Genomic DNA, 23,358 nt, shown 5'->3' with positions numbered 1-23,358 from the left:
GGAATCATGTCAAAAACAATTTGGATGGCTAAACCAACAAATTTGAACTTTATCATGAAAGTCATGGAGTGCATGGAGGACTTTAAGCAAGAACATATTATATTCTTATTTCTGTTCTAGAAAAATTCCCCCAACTGAAAATAAAGAATGAATTGGAAGTGAGAAAGACTGGAGCCAGGGGAAATAGTTCACCTCCTTCCATAATTACATGTATACACAAAACAGATTATAGGTTTTTTTGATTGCATAGGCTGCATCTTATACATAAAGATTTATTACCAAATGACGCTCAAAAATTTATATTTATAAGAGTACTAAACTTTGATGGCCTATGTAAATTTTATTACATTTTAAAGTGGAGAGGAACCAAAATGTGGATCTTTCAACAATTAATTCAATAACTTTCCTTCTTAAACACACACATACATATCCTGTTACCGTGAAATTGGCAAAGGCATGTTTTTGTTAATCAAATTTTAAAAAGACAAAAAAATCTATTAAGTGTCTATGTAACCATAATCATAACTTCATTGCCTAGGAGGCAACGCTTTCTAATATATACTTTGAATAGAGAAAATTTTGTAATATTTCTTTGGTTCAAAGACCATAGTTATCTCTAAGTTACTTTTCTCCAATATTCTTCATGACTAAACTTAGGCTTTCAAAGATATTAGCCTTATTTGTTTACAAGGAACATGACAATACTTATTGTAAATAAATTTCGTCTAAAGTCTATAAAGCAATTTATGAAAAAACCTAATGGGGGAAAAAATTAAACAAAAGCATTTTACTAACCAAATAGTAACAAAATAAAGGGTATTTAACAGGTGAAAATTCAGATTCATTTTAAGTACCAAAATTTGCATAAAGAATTCAGTAAATGAGAGAAACTATGAGTGACAGATATTAAAAGCATAAATTGTCTTGTATCCGAAAATCGGTGGATGATTATACCTCACAACTATACAGGCACACGTAAACCTTATATGTCTGGACATTTTATGTATATACATTGGAATTGTTATTTTATATTTAACAATTGTGGAATCTGACACAAATATCTACACAGAAGCAATGGTAGTTTTCTATTTTATTTTTTGGTAAACTTGGCCAAGATTTTACAACTGGATTTAGTCCAGTAAAATTGATTGGCAACAGCAGTACCAAACTAGATGCATTGGAGTCTAGAAAGATTAAGATCAGGACCTGCAGATGGTGCATGTCCACAAAAACATCCACAAAACTAAAACAGAGACAAAGAAAATTGAGCTTTTTAAACAGGCACATTTGGGTTCAAATTCCAGTTTGACCACTTAGCACTGGGTAACCGTGAGCAAATTTCCTAGTCTTTCTTGAACTCTGTTTCCCTATTTGTAAATGGAGATAATAATATTAACCTCAAAAACTCGTTGTAGACATAGAATGAGGTAATACGTGTTACATCTAGCACAGTCTAAAAGCAGTGCATGTGTAGTAAAAGGTAGATGTCACATAGTTGCAAATTGAATTGTCAAAAAAGAGAGGCAAATGTTACTCAGAGCACAAAATACTTAAAATGTGATTATTTCTGGAGGGGACAGTTGGAAAGAATTAATGAAAAAAGAAAGATTTAGAAAAATTAAGTATCCTCAGTAGGTAGGTAGAATTTTAATAGGCAAAAATGATGGAAAAGGGGATTTCAGATGGAGATAACAGTGGAAAAAGATGCTAGTATATTCGGATGCTTTAATAGGGGTAAGTGGAACTGTTTGACTGGAGTGGGTTTGGGTCTAGTCATGATGAGTCTTGAAAACCACACCAGGAGATTTAATTTGATTCCTGAAGCACTGAAGAGCAATTGACAGGTTTTGAACAATTAAATATCATTAAATAACATTTTTTCCTTTACCAAGATTATTTCTCCCTTATTTTGATTTTTTAAAGCTAATGATCTTATTAAGAATAGCTAACAACTCAATTTTCTCCTCAAACGTGTAAATTAAGAAACCACATATATTAACATTTATCACAAATCCTGTAATACATTACAAAACACTTGTGAAAATTATTTTGTACTCTTATTTTATTATTTTGCTATTTTAACAATTTTGTCACAAATATTCTGATAATGAGAACTAGCAGCCGCGAAACATTTTTTTAAATACTTTATAAAGAAAAATATTTCCTAATTTGAGGTCGTGATATTATCAGAGCCCCCCAAATTTGTCTGAATCCATCATGAACCATTCTTCCTCTAATCTCCTTGGAAAAGCCTGGTAGATTCTTTCAGAACAGACAAAACTTGCTCGCAACGGCATAATAAACACAGGCTGATCCTCCACCCAGTAAACATTCTACAGAAAGAAAACAGCTGGTGTACGAAAGAGAAGCTTGCTCACACATTTCAAGATAACTTCCGATTAGATTCATCCTTAGATTATTCCAACCCACAATGTTTCTGGCTTGAATATGAAACATATTGAGTGTTTCAGGAAGGAATATTTGTTTCTGAAAGCCAGGCTCTGTGCTCAGCCTAGCAGAAAGGCCTCTTATCTCTTTGAGCTCCCACAGCCTTGTGGAATAAAAAAGTCGTGCATCGTTGGTTTGCTGTGGTCTCCGAAACCATATCAAACTGCCTGTGTCATGCTCTTCATTCAACAGATGGAAAATATTGCTTTGCAGCTCAGTGCCAGGAAGGGAGGCTCATTGGGAGAGGTGAATAGAGGCCCAGAGAGGCGTACAGGCCATGTGCATTCCAGCGAGGGGTTAATGGTCAAGGAAAGTCTGAGTTCACTGAGGCAAGACAGAGAGAAATGGACAAGCTGCTTTTGTGATTGATGATCAGTGGAATGCAAAGGAAGAAGAGAAAGTAAGCACAAAAAGACATTTCAGGATGGAACACAAGCATTAATAGTGACTATCACCGCTAACTCTGATAATGATTTATAGTGTGGCTCTGAGGCAAATCCACCCATCTGGGGTTGCTAATAATATGCAAACCATGGGGAAATTCTCCAAAATAACAGAGTACATTACAACCACAAAAGTTCTTTTGGAGTTTTGCTTCTTCTTTCAGTATTTTGTGTCCTCACTCAATATCTAAAGTCATCTCTCTAGCTACAATTGCACGGTGCCTATGTGGGATTGCAATTTATCATGATTCCCACCAAACAGAATCATTTGTCCACTTCTCACTAACTCCAAAGTTTGTCGAACTTGTATTTCTTTCTTAAGCTACACATGAATGTGGCTGATTTTGTATTTTCTGGTTTTACTTTCCTCTCTTAGTATCATGTCATATCAAGCTCTCCCCAAAACTGCAATGAGAAGTGCAGACCTAATGAAACAATTTGTTTGATACCTTACAAATTTGGGGTGATGATGTTCAACAAACATACTCCACTCCACTGAGGAGAAAACTACAAGCTTTGTACAGGGAGAGGAAATTGTAATTTACTCAGTTCATGAAGACATGTTCCTGTCTCTGTCTGGCCTTCACATTAAGGTGTGCACAGACCATTTTCAGGGCAAAGTGCAGGACAGGTAGCATCAAATTCAGGCGGCTGGCTAAAATTCCTGAGCACCCTAATAACTCCCAGGAAGACATATATGTTTTCTTTTGATAGAATGGCTTTGTTCATATTGAATGTCTTTTCTAACAAAGTGGAAGGTAGATGGATGATGAACAGATGATAGGTAGGTAGGTAGGGAGGTAGGTAGATAGATAGACAGAATATCTTTTCCCTTGTAATACTATTAGTTAACATTTAGTAAGTGCTTACTAGGAATCAGATACTTTACATTTATATTTACCTCTCCTGATCCCTATTTAACTCTACAAAGTAGGTTCCTATCTTAGCTGCATGTTTTTTGATATGGAAATGGAGGCACACTTTCAAAGTCACATGATCGCCATATGGCAGAGCTGGTCTGCCACCCATTCAAACAGATGCCAAAAGCCCATGCTCTTTACTTCTCTGCCAGGCAGCTTGCATTGAGTGAAAGGACATCAAGTATGAATCTAAATCCAACTGATTTAAAGACTCTTGAAAGGGGATAAGAAGGATCTTTTCTCCCTTCTGACCTGAAGAATACAAGTTGTTGCATCCCTGCAGCACTCAGGAGCTCAATAAACTTATCATTAACAAGGTGTGGTGGTAAAGTTGTGACAGAAGAGGATTTTACTTAGTTAGAGTTGCTCAGCCAAGCTCTCTGGGCTCAAGTCACACAACTCTGGGTTTACACAGCCCACGCAATGACTACCCAGTTTAATCTTTCCTCTTCAACACTAATGGTCTTTTACTTCCTTTGTGGTTTGGTAGTTGCTCACTTGTAATAATTCACCTCATTATAGTCAGTGTAAACAATTTAACGTTTGATAATATATCTCAGTCAAGCTCTTAAAAGTTCATGGAGACACACAGAATATTCACAGATCTGGTCCAATGTTGTAATCTGTAATTATTTTAAACTTGAAAATAATTTAAAATATATTCATAGCTAGAATTTTTTATAGATTTTTAGTTATCTTTGGCACACTCCCCTATTAATATATTTTATCATTTTGTGTAAAAATGTGCGCTTAAGCAGTACACTGACACCTTTTTTACAGCAACCACTGGCAACAATGTAAATGAACATTGTCATCGTGATGATTGCAAGGAAGAGTTTCCATTACGTTGCTTCAAGTAAGGGATGATCTTGCATCAGAATCTGCATAGATAGAAGGAAAACAGTAATCACAAACATGGGACCAGGTCTCACAGAAACCCAAAGCTACGGCACCATGACACACGGGGAAAACAAAGCAGAAGGATTAAATCAGGATTTCAGATGTCTTCACCTAGCTAGAGAACTTTTCTCGCTACGGAGAGCAGTAATTTGCTGATGTCAACTGTTCTACTGATGGCAGGTCCTCTCTGCCTCCATCTTGTTTCTGCTTCTGTGGCTGAATGCCAACTATAGCTTGAGTACAAATTCCTTTCCTCTTTCAGTCTATCTGTCTAACTCCAAGTTACTTTCATATTTTATAAGTAGACAGTGTCTTTGGCTTTATGTTATAGATTAAAAATGTAAGCATTAAAAACTCATGTCTTTCTAGAATGAACTGCATATTGCTTTTCTGACAAGCAACAGGAGAGCTGGCCTTTCAAAAGGCATTTAGGCGATAAGAACTCACCTGGAGGCAGGCAACTGCAGGGTGGGTTAATTCAAAGTTTTCACCACATCTTGCCCTTTGCTTGGTGTCGCTGTGGTTCTCTCAGTTTTTCTCAGCTGTTCAAAGCATATATTCTTCCACAACAACCCATGAAGCCAAAAAAAGAGAAAAAATAAGTAAGAGTTAGGTATTCAAACCGCAGTGAGAGATACTTCAGAATATTACCTAGAAACAACAATAATCAATATGCTTCCTAGTTAGGTAGATTTTCTTTTCTTAGCTTAATTTTGAAAAGGAGAGTCCCGTGTTTGGAGAGCTGATTTATGAAAGGATGTCAAATTCCAAATCTCTTTTACTCATTCTCAGGAAACTTCCTTTTTAGAAAATACTTAATCGAGGCATATGTTGGATAAAAATGATTTCCTATTTTGTCCTAGAAATATTTAACCTGAAAACCATTACTGTATTTTTAAATCAGTTTTGACATTAACTTTAAAGTTTTGAAAAAAGATATCCATCTGTTTAGATGTCTGGAAGCAGGATGGTGGGTGAAGCAAGAGAGAAATTCCATGGTGTGAATATAGCCAAATATTCCATATATTAACATTATTCTTTATACCTATTTTTTTGGCTGAGAATTATCTAGATATCTGATACCAAACTCTCTTTGCTACTCCTTTAGAGAATACAACTGTAAGATTGAAATGGAACAATAATTCAGTGGGTCAAAATTTGTTGCCTAGATTCTATATGTATAATACTGGATTTATTTATTATTTATTATTTTTCAGAAGAAAAAGAATCAAGGTTTGTAGTTTAATGGAGGAAAAAACTCAGTAAGCATGAAGGAAATAAACCATCATATGAACTCATAACAGAGCATTTTAGGGTTAAGCATGAATACATAGCATCAATACATAAGCATGAATACATATTATTGATGAAAAATGATCATATGTTTCCGGGGTGGAGCTTACCATGAAACAAGCTGAGATTCCCTCACAAGCAATCCTTTTCTAACTTCCTCTCAGTGAAATTCACCTTCCCACACATTTGAACACAACACACACACACACACATGCACCCCTCTGTGCATGCCTACCATTTCCCTCTCCCTGCTCACTTCTGTTTTGAATTCCTTCACTTAGAAAGAGAACTTTTCCAATACACTAGATAAGTTTAAAATATAAGTTGTATGGAGGAGGAAATTAATAAATAAATTCACAGTCATGGTAGTAGTGAAGATGAAATTAAAAGATTCATGGAAATATTACTTGGAATCTTAAAGAAATGCCAGTTGATTCTTTTACACTCTGTTGTAAATTATAACAAGGCTTGACTTACACTTTTTGATAGAATGGATAAGAGTCTGAATGAGAGGAGGAAAGTGAGACTGAGGAACTAAGATATACATTTGATGATGTTTTCAGAGGAAAATAAGGAAAAGAACAAACTTATAAAGCTTCTGCCATTTCTTTTGGTTTGGTTTTGTTTTTACAATTTCTCGTACTTATATCTTTCCCCTACATAATGCTTTCTCTATATTGTCTCTATCTTTCCACCCCTTGGACACACACACACTCATATAATATATGTATATATAATATATATGTATATGTATATAATTAGGCTAAAAATAAAAATCAATTTGGAAATCTAAAACCAGATGTCACATCTATGTTTCCAAGAGGCTGTTAAATAACAAAGTTAAGCACAATGTATTATTAGCATGTGTTCTTACGTTAACCATATCCCTTCACTTGCCTGCTACTCATTTTTTCCTATTTCTTTTTTAAGACTGAAAACCCTGTGTGTGGTATTTGTGTGTGTGCACAAATAGAAATCTAAAAGAAGTTAGAAAATCAGTATCCTATGAATAATTATTGAAATAATAGCTAATAACTAGACCTTTTCACCCACAATGAGGTATGGTGACAATTAGAATTAATTACTATAAATTAGAAAACTATGGACACCAAGACTGTTACTTCCCTCTATCTCTTGACCTAAAAAAAAATCAACAGAGAAACAGCCTCAAAGAAAACTACATAATCAGAAAGGGAATAAAGAATAAAACTCTGCACTAGCAAACCAATAGCAATACCCACTGCAGCATTTTGATCAGATGCTAAGGGCTGAGTGGTTGGTTCACAGCCTGCATTCCTCTGTCCCCATCTTCTTTCTGACAATCCCTTTGCATAGAACAGCATTAATAAGTCCTTCTGGTATAGAAAGTCTGATATTGACAATGGACTCAACACATCTCACCTCTGCTGCAGTTAATATGAAAGGTAAATGATTGGACACAGTGTCGCCAAGAATTTCCCATATTATGTGTTACAACTAGAGTAACCTGGGATTACTGTCAAGAGATATAAAATCTATGTGACAAAGGCATTGCCTTCTGGGGAAAAAAAAAGCAGACAATAACCAATATAAAATGAAGGCATTAGAGGCAGAAAAAGAAGTTACAGTAAAATCCTGGAAACAGTAATTAATCTGTAAGAGTACAAGCAGACAAACACTGTTTAATTTAGAAAATGAACGGCTTGAGTTTTCGGTCACATCCTTCCTGGTATAAACATAATCAACATTATCTCTGAAGTGGAAGAACAATAACAATGATGTTGATAGCAAATTTAGCGGGATTCAGCAAAATTAATTAATAAAAATTCTTTTAAAATAGTTTTTAGATCATCTAACAGTCACTATTAAAGAAAATAATGCTGATGTGATACATAACTTAGGAAGAAAGACAAATTCCACGTCTCCCTTATGATAAAACACCCAGATAAAAGTGGAAACTAAAGAAAGTATTACTTTTAAATCTATAAGCTATAAAATATTGGCATATATGAATACATCCAGAGTATTAAAAGAATTCTTTCACTTTCACACTGTTAGGGTGACACATTGTTTAGATCGGTGGTTCCCAAAGTGTGATCTCCGGATCAGCAGCATCAGCATCCACACCCAGACCTACTGAGTAAAAAGTCCTGGGGTGGGGCCTAGAAACCTGTGTTTCAACAAGCCCTCTGGGTGATTCTGACTCATGATAATTTAAACCATTGATTTACATAAAGCCACAAAGGAAATTAAATTATTATTTTCAAATTGTAAAAGAATACTAAAAAAGGGAGAGGCACATTACAACACAAACTAATTTGGTGAGCATGTTTTCCCACAGTATTTAAAGAAATACTGTGTTAAATAATTTACTGCCTAAATTTCAGAGCATTTTACAGTATTTATAAAGCACTTTTCTATATTTTACCTATTTTATTGTCCTGATAACACCCCCAGATTATCTGTCAAAATACATCTTTATAACAAGTCAATTTTCTAGAGATGTTGAACTGTAAAAAGTGCTGAATGTCAGCAAAATAATCTACACAGATTAGTGATAAAATGACACTGCATCCAAGAAAAAAATATGACAAAATATGAAAAAAATGCTAAAAAAGTAATGCTATATTTCAGATAGAGACAGGTCTGGGTATAACTGTTGCTTTTTTTTCCAGCTCCTTTCTATTTTCCTAGTCTTCATATTGGGTGACCTGCAATTACACTCAGGGATATTGTCCAGAGCATAATTTTTCGACAACGGGAAAAAATTATTGTAACCATATTACTAATCTTATGTGACCTACATCCTTCATAAGGAGAATTTTGAATGCAGCTTTAATGCTTATGAATACATTTAGCTTCATGGCCTATTTGTTATCCCTAGGAGGTGGGTATTTAACCTGTCAAACATTTGTAAAACACCAAAAACAGTATAGCCTTTGACCTGGGTCACTAAAATTGTACCCCATTCTAGTGACTTTTTGATTTCACCCAGCAGGTCCCATACATTTGTACTGTGCCTTATGAAGCATTCAGGCAAAGTATGATCTTTGACTTCTGGCCACCTGTGTCCCATACTTTTTGTGTGAAAGAAATAAATGACAGGCTTGAAGATTAAGTCCAGCTCTCCTTTTTCATTCAGGTGTATTGCCAGCTGAGCTGAATGACCCATGGGTGCTTTAATTTATAATATTTTTTTTACTATTATAACTTGTAGCAATGCATGTGTTACTGACAAATTATCTTAACATTCTGTGTCACAAGTGGGTTCTATTCTTTGGTAAGTAGATATATCAATCCGATAAAAAAAAAATCTAACATATTGCACGCACACATACCTATACATCCTTAATTACCGCATGTGTTTTCCATATTAATGTCATCATCATTGTTTTTAAATCCAGGATCTTTGACATTTTGGAATGTTTTCCACGGGCTTACAAGTGAATTTTATATATTACTATTCCAGAACCTATACTGGGAATAACATTTGGAGATTCTATTGTGACCAAGTTTTATTATAACAGTTCTGAACTTTCCGTGAGAATCAACAATCAAAGGATCTTACTAGTAAAGTATAAAATCTAAGTTTCTTTTCAGTTGCCTATCACTTTAGTTCACTCATTCAAGAGGTAATTATCAAATCTCTACTATGTATCAAGAACTATGTTAGGCACTGTGGAAAATATAAAGGTGAGTTTCTTCCCTCTACTAGTCTGATAAAGGAGCTAAGACAGATGCACAAATAACTACAGCAGAGGGTCAGATTGCCCAAGTTCCAAACCGGAGGTGTAAGCAGTGGTTTATGAGGACTTGGCTAAGAAAGATGAGGAGAGTCTTCATGGAAGAAGTGGCATTTATCCTAAGACTTGGATGATATATAGGATTTCAACAAATATAAATAGAGAGAGACAATAATTCAAGTAGGGGTGAATAGCGTGAACAATTAAACAGAAAAAGGAAAGAACTGGGGCTATTAAGGGAGTGTCAAGTAGTCCATAATAATTGATAATAAAACAAGTAAAGAAAAGTAGTGAGACTTACGTAGAAAAACATGGAAGGAGATGGATTAAGGAAGATATTGAATGCCATGCTTAGGAATTTTAACTTTATAGCAATAAGAAGTTGAGAGTCATCAGATATTTTTTATCAAGGGGATAAATTTTGATTATGGATTGTTAAAATAAGATTGTGCACGTACAAAGATCACCTTTCTTGGAATCGTGTAGAGCTGATTTCTATTTCCAAATTTTAAACTTGTCAGTAATATGAATAAGTATATTTCTTCTTCTCCTTGGCCTCAGTTTCCTCACTTGGAAAAATTAGGAATAATTACATCTCTATCAGGGTCCCTGTGAGGATTTATTCAGATAATACCTGCAATGTGCCCAGCAGAGTATCTGGGCTCTAATAGGTGAACAAAAACTTTGCCTTTCTCTATTTTTCTCCAAGAGTTTAATGAAGAGGGGAATTGAAGACTGGAGTAAGAAAATAAAATGTAAATGTGAACTAAGGTGGTAACAGAATATTGTTTTATTTTTAATAGGGGTTTGTATAAAATATAATAGATCTTCAATAAAGACTTATCTACATGTTTATAAGATAGAGATGTAGTAGAATAATATTTAGCTGGTCTAATTTACCCTACCTCCTTTCAACATCATGGATAAGAATTTGAAAGTTACAGTTTAATTTCAAGTCATAAACCTTAACCACGTAGATAATATGTTCCAATATTTGGTTACACAAGTCGAATCAATCTGCTCATTAGGTACTCAGCTTTAAGTCTCTTAATTTATGTTAGAAAACAGTCTATTCTACTTTGGCAGAATTCTAAACAGTGTTTTAATCATTAAAAAAAATCTATCCCCCCCACACATACATATATGTAAGATTGTGTTTTACATAATCTTTATATGTACATATGAAACAGCATAACCGGTTAAATCAATTTGCTAATTTAACAGCTTGTTAAATTCACCTTGTTAATTTGTTGTTAAATGTTACAGCACAATTCCAGACTCAAATATAAACAGTTTGAAACACATACATACCTTCTTTTTTCCTACTTCTCAATTCAAGGGACACATAAAAAAATCAAAATGGGTCACTGTGAATGAATAAATGTCTCCTGTCACAGTATCTGATTTAGCATCCCATTTATAGCATCTTCTGCCAAAAGTCTTCTTTAGTGAATTGCACTACCTTTTTGGAGATTAAGTCATTAATAAATAATGTGACTTCAGATTCTACCGATTTGGCTATGTTTGCAGAAGCCACCAACTCTGTCGGAAGATGTCATCTGGAGGTTATTATGAGAGGGATGAGTGGTGCTGAGATAAAAACAAATATAGGTAAATAAGATTAATTAAATTTAAAACACATGTCCTGAACATTACCAAATTTGACTCTCAGATTTTGCCTTCTCAAACCTTTCCCCTACCCATAACCGTCTCCACCATGCCCAAATCTTCTCTTGTGAATGTCCAAGGTTGTAAAATGAAGCTGGTGAGGGCCTGAAACTAGAAGCCTGACTGACGGAAGACAATGGCAGGGGACGGGGGCGTGGTGAGGGCACTGGCCACACCTGAGGGACTGCAGCGCTGCAGAGAGAACCTCTGCACACCGGTGATGCACTTCCTATCTGGAGACATGTGACCTCACCTGGGCCCTCGCAGTAAGGACTCTAGCATTTGAGTTCTACATGTAAGCATTCCTGCATCCTGCAGAGTCTCATTGAACAGCTGGTGGGCCTCTGCTTGTCCTAAACAAGACTTATTTCTAGACTTAGAGATTTGAGTTTGGAATCATTCTTACATATTTTTTTTAATTACCCACTTTACTGAGGTTTAACTGATATAAAAAAGCTGTACATATCTCATGTGTACAACTGATGGGTTTGGGGATAAGTATACACCTGTGAATCTATGTGAATAAGTACACACCCCCAGAATCTATGCCATAAACATACCCATCACTTCCCTCCATCTTTACTTACAATTATCATTTTTTTGGTGATAAGAACACTTACTGTAAGATTTACCCTCTTAGAAAATTGTTAAGTATACAGTACAGTATTGTTAACTGTAGGCACTATGCTGCACAGTAGATGTCTAGGACTTACTCATCTTGTGTAACTGAAACTTTGTACACTTTGACTAATACCTCCCTGATTCCCCCTCCCTGCAGCCCTGGCAACCACCATTCCAATCTCTGCCTCCATCACTTTCTCTTAACATGGATTATTTCTATAAATGCAGTGGCTCTTGTATTCACATCTGCTGATGGCTGGGATGAGTTTTTTGCCTAAGAAAATAGCATGTTTCATTCATTTCTGAGTGGCCAACCTGCCCTTACAGATTTGCAACAACAGCTCTCTTACTCTAAGAAAATAGGTCATGCATCAACTTTCTCCAGGGAAAATTTATACAGTATAAATCCTGCATCTAAATATATTCTAGAAATACAACAATCCATATAATTATGTAAATATACTGCCATATCTTATTGAAAATAGACTGACAGAGGAAGACAATAGGGGGAGGGTGCATATCTGGTCTTGAATTTCCTTCCTTTTACTTCTTCATCTCCCTCCCCATGCTTCACACCTTTTCTTTCTTTCTTCTCCCTTTTTTCTGATTGAGGGATAGGAATTGCTACACGTGCCACTAAATTTAAATCAAAGGAAACTAGACTAAGTTGGGACAAAATTTGGTTTACATTCATGATGCAGTCCTGATCTCTTAACTTAGACACCGACGATGATTTTCAGTGACACGTATGTAGAGGCCAGTGTCCTAGAAAACACTGCAAAATCGGGAGGTTTGTGTACATTACCCAGAAACCAAGATTTTACTCCTTGTGTAAGGAATCAAGTTTCCAAAATTTGAGAATCACTGGTTTAGAAATCAAGAAAGAAACCTTAAGAGTCAGTGAAAGCTGGTCCAGGCCCCCGCTCAGTCACTCCCGAGCTCTGTGATCTTAGGTTAAATGTCTTGATCAGTTTCTTCAACTGTAAATGGTGAAGGTTGTTGTGGAAATTTCATGAGTCAATTTAAAGTGCTTAGCATTTAATTTTTAATAAATGGTCACTATTCTTACTGATACTTCCATATCATTTAACCATAACCACTATAATACTTTTCTGGAGGTTTTGCTAGATAAATAAAAGCTGACAAAAATAAAAGATATTATTTTAGATAGACTCTAAGATTAGAGTCTATGAAAAATGAGAAAAACAGCCTCCAAAAGACTCATGATGATTTTTAACTTGCCAAAATAAACATTTTATTAAATTTCATTGACATTGTCTTATGGTTTTACCCAATGGCATTTTTAAAAAGAGCAGAAAACTCAGTAGAGAAGACCAGCATCTGCTGGGAGAATAACCAAAGCATGTGACAAAAATATGGTACCACAATACGGGAGTTGTATCTATTGTCTGTATATCTCTACTTGCTATGTCCTAACAAAGAATAGATTGAGATTTGCTTAAAATAAGAAACAAAGGTTAAAAATTAAAAACTGAGATGACTAAAGTCTTTACATTCTCATGTATCAGACTGATCAGTATGAGACTGCGGAAAGTTGATTCCAAATGATTCAAAACAATAAATAATGAATCAAGAATGGAGTGATCATAAGAATGCTTTTATTAGAATGGGTAAATAATTTTTTGCCACACTGAGGGAGAAAAATAAACTCTGTTAAACTATCCTCTGTAGGACAAATACTTCCATATGGCAGTTATTTCTGCTGCCATTCTTTTTAGCTTACAAATAAGAAACGGAGAATTGTGTAGAAACTAGTAGATTTGGTTCAGAATAACATTTTTAAATTGTTTGAGACATAATCCTGGCTTAATTGTCAACCATTGGTACAAAGTGTCAGCAAGAGAAAATTAAGACATTTTTATGAAAATAACTTATTTTGTACAAGAAATAGAATTCTATGTTCTTGAAGTTAAATGCATCATCGAAGCTGATATAAAATAGACTGAGGAAGAGAGTTGAATAAAACTCTGTTGAAAGACAGTGTGGTATAGTGGGGGAGAAGATAGATTTTTGGAATCAGACAGAACTGGGGTTAGACAGAATTCGGAAGTTTACTTAATTTCTCTGATTCTTGTTTTTATCATCTGTAAAATGAAGACAACAATACCCATTTCACATGGTTTGCTTAGGAAAAATGAAATGCAAAATACATAAAAATGATGATAATTTCTAACATTTATTATAAGGGGTATTGTACTAAATTGTTTATGTTTTACATTATCTCTTTATATCATAATAACCCAATGAAATGAGTTCTATTATTTCCTTATTCTACATATGAGAAAATAGGGACACAGTGGGGTTGAGTATCTCTATCAAGGTCAGCGGCCTTTTCAATGGAGAGATCTAGATATGAACCTGGCCCACTGCGCTCCGGAGCCCACACTATACTCCATAAATGTAGAAAGGAAGATCAAAAATGAAGCAACTACTAAACAAACATTTAACAATACATAAGATCTAGATAATTCAGTGTGATAATATTCCACTTTTATGATCTTGTTTATTTCACTTCCAAACAGAAATGAAATTCTGTTTTTTAAAATGGGTATTTTGGCATGAATAAATTGACACCATAACCCAGTTTTCAGTGATAAAAAAATTCACCATATTAGTCCAAGATTGTTTGAAGAAGGACCAACTCTAAACTTTCAATGTAAATCTTTTCTACTCTTACTTTTAAATAAAATACATAAGAATGCTAAATATTAGTCCAGATAAAGTTAATTTTTGAACATTAATGTGTACCTTTATAGGGCAAATAGTATGAGTCATTACTAAATTAAACACCAGAATTAATTCCCCTTTTGAATAGAGATAAAAAAGTTATTTGTAAAATATAAAGTAATTCCATTTACTCTATTCTCCATTCAAACTTTATAGTTTTTTTATGTTTTTTAACCTACACTCATTTTTTGAGTTTTTTCTTTTTTTTTAGCCTTATTGAGGTATATTTGACAAAATTATAAGATATTTAAAGTGTACAATATGATGATTTGATATACATATACACTATGAAAGGATTCCCACAATCAAGTTAATTAACACATCCATCATCTCATATATTTATCTTTTGGGGGGATGTGAGAATGTTTAAGTTCTGCTCTCCTAGCAAATTCAATTATACAATACAGTGTTATCAGCTATAGTCACCACTTTATACATTAGATTCTCAGACCTTATTCATCTTATAACTGAAAATTTTATACTCTTTTACCAACCACTCTCTATTTCCCCACCCCTACCCCCAACCCCTGGCAACCACTTTTTTACTCTCTGTTTCTATGAGTTTGACTTTTCCTACACTCTGTTTATCTCAAAATCTTTATTGTCATGTAAGATTTCAAGAAAAGCCAAAAAATGTACATAATAGGAAGAAAAAATGAACTTGATCTCTCTTGGGCATATGCTCTGACTTTGTATGTTTAATATTAGCCAAAGGAATATTGGGATCCTAGAAAGATAACAAGCATGTTTTCTATTTAAGGGAAAGTCTAAGAAATTGAGGTTGGGAAGGCCCATCAGAGCAAATTAGCATGGCTGCAACTTATCACTGCAAATTAATTTACTGGGATTCTGTATTATACATTACTCTTGAGTCCTTAGTTCATGGTATGATATGATGAAAACATATGTCTTTCACCAGTGTCAGAGCCTTCAGAGCTGACAACCATACCCTGGACCTTTATAACTTCATTAAGCTGACAAATGTCACCTGATGAGACCTCCTGGGAAATAATTCTGGTATATACATGGTCCACAAGGAACATCTAGACATCAATAATGTGTGCTTTGTTTTTTATAATTATATTCCAGCCTTATTTTAGCTTACATTTATCATTTATCAGTGTATCTATGAGAAAGTACTTTATATTGATACCATTTATTATATATTTGGCTAAAATATTAAGACCATAATGATAGAATTTATTGATAAAAAATTTTATTGCTCACTGTAAAAAAAAAAAAAGCTGAGTAAATCTTTGAAAAATACCTTTAAAATTTGTGCTTCTAAATGAAAAAAGAACCTTTTTAGCAAGAACTTTTTATCATCTTATTTACAGTACTAGTATGTACTGAATATGCATTTTCTATGCATTTTTTTAGCTATAAATGAATACTTAGATGCTGCCGTGACAGGAGGCACAGATCTGGGTGTTATGGAGAATACCTAAAAAAATGAGACAGCCCCATGTGGGAGACGAGGCATGATAAAAAGTAATCATTATCATACCAGAGTTAAGATAAGTCACCAGGAAGAAAGAGATTAAATCCAGATGAGCTCAGGAAAGGCTTCTGGATGGAGAGTGTGTTTAGATCAAACTTTGAAGATGGCTGTTCTCTCTTCTGAGTCACGTTCTTAGATGCATCTATATCATACATCTGATAAAACATTCTTCTACTTTGTATTAGTTAATATATCTGAACCAAGTTTTCAGCATCCCTGACTCTGCCTAGTTTAGTCAGCCTTACATAGCTTCATTTTATGTGGTAAGCTATCTATTGGAATGTCTTTGTTTCTGTTTGCTGACCAGAACCAATAAATATTCACAGATGGCTCAAGTCTGCCTCTTTGAAGAAAGAGTCACATCCTCCGTTAAGTGAATATGAAGGGCTACTACCAGTGTCTGACTAAAAAAAAAAATCTACCCAGCATTACAACTAAGTACTAATTGATTAATACTTGTGTTATAATATTGGTAGTTTAAATTTTATAATTCAAATTTCATAATGTTTATTGAACTCCTCAAATGAGTTGGAAATTAACTTGGCTGTATAATTTTACATATATGTACTTTTAAATTAGTAGTTAAGATCATAGCACAATGCCTACCGTAGGAAGGCACTAGATGATTACCTGTCAGATTAATTAAAAAGTTACTTAATGGCATACTTGATTAGCCTCTTCTTGGAACCATTTTCTTCACACAGCTTGCCGTTGTCAAAAGCAGCCTGCATGAGAACAGCAGAGGACCCGAGTGAAAGTCTCTGCCAGGAGTGTCAGCAGATTGATTGGACGTATGAGTGAAAGAGATGCAGGTGTCAAGCATGATCCCGAATCTTCTGGCTCCAACAAATCTTGGTATTCACTGAAATCCAGAAGGGAGAAGCAAGAAGAGGTAGACAGGAGAAGATAAATTTGTTTTGAAAATTCTAAATATGAATTTAGAAATGAATATGAATTTGATAGGCCATGAAAATGTAAATAATTATCTGAAATCTATGGGAAGATCTGTGCTAGGGATATTCATTTGGAAGTTGTCAATACACTTATGGAAACTCAAGTCATGGTGGAGACGGGAAATTCTCAAGTATGAAGGGTAAGAAGAGAAGAGACCAGTAGTAGACAGCTGGGGTTGTCTGTTGAACACAGGATACTGTGGTGAAGCGTATTTGTCCAATGTAACTCAGCTCCTACTCTTTTCCTGCAGTTGATTGGCCCACTAGAGTGGAAGGTAGAGGGACCTTATCCAAGCTGCTGACTTTAATGTTCCCCTCAGCTTGATTAAACTTTAGACAAGAAAACGTATTCACACGCCTGGAGGGTGGCACATCCCAACTCCATGGGAACAGAAGCTCCTGCTCTTAAGACCATCGTGGACCTCACCCTATGTACCTCTCCATTTGGCTATTTATTTGTATTCTTTATAATAAACCAGCAATGGGGCCGGCCCGGTGGCACAAGTGGTTAAGTGCGCGCTCGCTGCTGCGGCTGCCCCGGGTTTGCCGGTTCGGATCCCGGGCGCGCACCAATGCACTGCTTGTCGAGCCATGCTGTGGTGGCGTCCCATATAAAGTAGAGGAAGATGGGCATGAATGTTAGCCCAAGGCCAGTCTGCCTCAAAAAAAAAAGGAGGATTGGCATCAGATGTTAGCTCAGGGTTGATCTTCCTCACAAAAAAATAAAAATAAAAATAAATAAACCAGTAAACATTAAAAAAAAATTTTAAGGGCTTCACTGTCTTAAACAACTATTATAATCTATATTAAATATCTGTGCATATCTTTGTCACTGAACCTCCACATATTTTGATAAATATGTGAGCTTTTTTCTGTATCTGCTTTAAACTGTGCTTCCCTTTCAAAGACCTGGAACGTAACTTATATTTAACTAATTCTTGTTTCATTTTCCACATTTAAAAAAATGCATATGTATATCCACAATAAAGGACTATGGTGAGGATAAAATGGGATTAATGTGTGTAAAAACATTTTTTTAATTCTAAACCTTGTGTGTTTTGTATGTTGCACACATGCACAGGTACGTGTGTGTGGCTGGAGAAGGTTTTTCCCTTCCCAAATCTTCCTGGAATATGTCAAATTACCATTACCATCACCACACACCCAGGAGCTTAAACAAACTAAGGCAGCAATATAAAAAGGGATACTTAGGTAAGGAGGCTCAAAGACAAGGAAAATACAGAGACACTTTCATCATAGCATATATGTTAAGGGGAGGCCCATCATGGAAGAATATGTCTTTTTGTCTTGCACATCCTCCAAATACAGGACCCAGAATGACCCCTTTGCCACCCTTAACCCCATTGTATCATCTGTAATGGAGCTGGATGGACCAAATGACTAACAACTTGAGGCTATTAGGAGGGGAAGCAATGTAGACCGAAAGGAATGAAGCTTCATGGTTTAAAAAGAAGACAGAGGAGAGATTGTGTCCGAAAGAGAGAGAGGTTTGGTTTCCTTACTATGAGGAGAAAGGTGGCCAGGAAGGGTGATCTTGAGAACTGAGATTAAACGCTCTACACTTTTTTTTTTTTTGAGGAAGATTGGCCCTTCACTAACATTTGTTACCAATCTTCCTCTTTTTTTCTTTTTTCTCCCCAAAGCCCCAGTGCATAGTTGGATATCATAGTTGTAGAGTTGTAGCTCTTTTATATGGGACACCACCTCAGCATGGCTTGATGAACAGTGAGTAGGTCCATGACAAGAATCCAAACCAGCGAATCCTAGGCCGCCAAAACAAAGCATGTGAACTTAACCACTACACCACCAGGCCAGCCCCAACAGCCTACACTTTTAAGAAACTAAGAGGATACATTGAAAAAAGTGGTTGAATGGGCCGGCCCCATGGCTTAGCGGGTAAGTGCGCACACTCCGCTGCTGGTGGCCCGGGTTCGGATCCTGGGTGCGCACCGACGCACTGCTTCTCCGGCCACGATGAGGCTGTGTCCCACATACAGCAACTAGAAGGCTGTGCAACTATGACATACAACTATCTACTGGAGCTTTGGGGGAAAAAAAAGAAAAAAGTGGTTGAACAAACTCTAACCACCAACCATGATGGATATTGTTTAGGTCAAAAAATCTGACTAGATTTCTGTGAGTTTGTTGTATTCCCTCCATATTACAAATGCAACAGTCAATTCTCATTCTTCCTCTTAGGTAATGTCTCATCATCGTTCACTCTTTCCTTCTTGAAACAGTCTTGGCCTCTGGAACATCACTATCTCAGGATTCTGGTCTACCTCACTGGCTTCTCCTTTGGCACCTCCTTTTCTGACATTTTCTGTCCCCTTAAGCTTACATTCATGAGATTTTAATGCACACATTTTCTTTTTTGGTTTATTATTGAGCTGATGACAAGTGGTACTAACAATAAAACAATAGGCAAGGACCTAACACACAAATCACATGTTTTTACTAAGTAATATTTAAACGACATTAGAACTCTATGGTATGTTTCACAAATTCAAAAGAAATTTGAAGAGGGAAAAGTATGAGAATTTACTCATTACCAATCACACGCTATTTCAGGTATGTCAAATTCAAAGTAAACACATAGGAGTAGTCAGCATTTCATTTAGCTGTACACTATAATTTATATAAAACACATTATCATCATCAGTTATACTAAATTAATGTTGGCAATTTCACTTTTCTGTTTTTATATTTTTGTTTTACTTAATTTTTTTTTTTTTTTTTTTTTTTTTTTTTTTTTTTTTTATGAGGAGATCAGCCCTGAGCTAACATCCGCCAATCCTCCTCTTTTTTTGCTGAGGAAGACGGCCCTGGGCTAACATCGGTGCCTATCTTCCTCCACTTTATATGGGACGCCGCCACAGCATGGCTTGCCAAGCAGTGCGTCGGTGCGCGCCCGGGATCCGAACCAGCGAACCCCGGGCCGCCGCAGCGGAGCGCGCGCACTTAACCGCTTGCGCCACCGGGCCGGCCCCCTTAATTTTTAATTTTTATGTTGGAGTTAAAAGCATAAGAAACTTATACCTAACTTTATGTTTGTCTATATCAAAAATAATTATCAAAAATTATATAAGGGGGCTGGCTTCATGGCCTAGTGGTTAAGTTTGGCACCCTCTGCTTAGGCAGCCCGGGTTCACAGGTTCAGATCCCTGGCGTGGACCTACACCACTCTTCAGTCATGCTGTGGTGGCAACCCACATACAAAATAGAGGAAGATTGGCACAGATGTTAGCTCAGGACGAGTTTTCCTTAGCAAAAAAAAAAAAAAAGAAAGAAAAAAAATCATACAAGGCAATGCTTGTGTTTCATAATAATCTTTTGTCATGTTTCTCATATTTGAAAAATATTGTGTAGAAAACCTACTATTTAAATTAGTTACTCAATGTCACAGAGATGACAATTTCTACAGATTTTGGTAATATAAAAACTGATTGCTACTTCATAGCATGTGAACTCTACTGAATAAGTCAATGATTTTGATTTTTGTGAGGATTTTAGTATTGTAATTTGAAGTAAAATTTTCAATAATTTGTATCATATGAAAATTTTTTTCTCGTTATTATTTTCTGAGTCCCAGAAATAAAAATGTCAAAAATCTATAAAGAGAAAAAACAGCCTTTTGGGATTCTGTAATCTGATGTCATTGTAAACTGGTAGAATTTCTAAGATTATCCCTAGTAGTGGCTTTGTTAAGTCTATACAACATAAAGGGAGTGGCCATTTGGTCAGAAATGGCTTATTACCTACCACTTTCAGGCACTTTAAGAAATGGCTAGAAACATTTTGAGTCTGCCTATGAAGCAAACATAATTGACTTGGTAGATATAATCTGAGGGGAATGACTGGTGACAAACTCAGAAGCTTTGTCAATGAAACTGGCATGGGCCACATCACTGCAGTCACTTTAAGAGACATTTCTTCTCCGTGGAATTCCAGTGTTCTTACTTGGAACTTCAAGGAGAGCTGCTTGAATTTTTCTGTCGATTACCTTCTCTTTACCTCTACACTTATCAACTACCTTATGTTATTTGTATAAATGACTGTTTCATCCACCAGCATCTACATCATTGAACATAGTGGATTTCCTTGAATCTTATATAATACCCAAGACAGTGCCTTACACGTATTAGGTACTCAAGAAATATTTTAAAAAATTATTTAGTGAACTTTAGTTGTTTTATTTTAACATATACATAAAATATATACATACATTTTTTTCATAGTTTTTAGAGTGAAAAGGAGAAAAGAAGCCATTTCTATATGGTACAGAGCTGATTGGCAAGAGTTGCCCTACCAATTTATTTGTACCCACCAGGCCAGAGGAGCAGGAAGGACTTAACTGTGATCAGATTCTCAGACATATTAGAATGGGCCTACATCTTTGTGATTGCAACAGTGATCTGTCTGAGCTGTCCTAGTGTTGAGATTCCTACAATTTATCCTGTTTATTTGTCCTCAGGCACTTGCTCGAGAAACTGACTCTGGGTTAGGATATTCAATTCTCACTTCTACATCTATCCATCTAAAAGTTCTTACCCTGATCCAGCATTTGGTTGATGAATCCAGCTTCATTAATTTTACATGGCATGTTGTGCTATTTTTGTTTTTCTAATTTAAAATTTCTATTTTCTGATTCTGTACCTGCCCTCGTGCTTAACCCGAAAATTCTTCATAAACTTTTCCAGCCTCGTGGTTTGAGATTTGCTCTCCTTTTGAAACAGATCCTTATGTTTTCATCCCTTACACATAGGCCTGCTTAAGGATTTCTTCTCGAACCTCTGTTATGTCCTCACTCCTCATTGTTTTGATTGGAGATCAAAGAGGAAGCAAAGCCAACTGTTCTAAACTCGAGTCATCTCCATCCATCTGGGCGTTTTTAAATTAGCATATTAACCCATCCTGGTAACAATTAAGACTTGAGCATTTTGTAACTATTGTAACTATTCCAGCAAAACAAAAACATTAAGTGCAACAGGTAAAAACTCTTTTGAGATATAGAAAGAATTTCCTTGTGTCTGGAATTAACTTTAAATGTTTCAATGGTATAAGCATTATCTTAACTCCAAGAATATGTTAATTTAAAATACATCACAGAAAAAGTTATAATGATAAAGTTATGACGGATAGATTTCTTGAGTTGACTGAAAGCCTTATGGGCATGCTTTTTACCTTATTGAAATGAAAATTCTACTTCTTATAGTTATGAAGGTACTGCCACAAAATGAAGGAATAAATACCAAATTCTAGCTGTGCTCCATAATGATGCTTCTTATCACAAAACAATTACTTCATTTGCTTTCATGGTTGATAAAAATCTTGCTCAACACAAATTTTCTACACAATTCTTTCACTGTGTCGTTAATAGTAAGAGTTCCTGGTTTTCTTTCTTTGATTCAGATGCAGAACTAAAAGAAGCCCACAAACGCAGAAATTGCTTTACAGCAGGCAGCATGACTTGGGTTCTACAGCTTTTTCCATGAGACAGGAAGCAATTGAGTGTCTCCATGGCTTTATTGAAAGTTTTTATAAGTCTAGACAAAAACCTACACAGAAACTGAGTGCAACCCTGTAACTGCAGAACGAATGAGGGCAGAACAACTCTCCACGGAGTCAGTAATTCCAATTAGAATCCTGATCTCTAGGAGTGCGCTGTTTATTTGTTTGTAACTTAGTTACAATTCCAAATATTTCAGGTCCTAATTTAAACCTCACTAAACTGGAGAATTCACAAGCTAGGAAAAAAGTCTTGATATTATTACTTCATTTTATACTTTAATCCACTTTTAACACTGTATTATATATTAACGTTTTGATGTTTTTGTATTTTGGTTTTCTTACCTTCAAGCAAGCAGATTTTATTAACATTTAAATGGGATAACTATTGCATAGAAATACATAGTATTTGAAATGCTTTTCATAAGATCAGAATATTTATTTTAAAAAACCAATCTATACAAAGATAAGGACACAGTGTTAAGTGATAACCAAGATGTCTTTGTAAATCATTGATAATATTATTATAATTAATTGCCCATTCATACATTTGAAATCGTTTCTTAAATAAAGGAGTAATAAGTCAAATCTATTTGGCTTTTAGTAAAATTT

The sequence above is a fragment of the Diceros bicornis genome, chromosome 9 (assembly GCF_020826845.1).
Source record: "Diceros bicornis minor isolate mBicDic1 chromosome 9, mDicBic1.mat.cur, whole genome shotgun sequence".
Classification (NCBI taxonomy): Eukaryota; Metazoa; Chordata; class Mammalia; order Perissodactyla; family Rhinocerotidae; genus Diceros; species Diceros bicornis.
The sequence above is the reverse complement of the archived record's forward strand: the minus strand, read 5'-3'. Positions refer to the sequence as shown.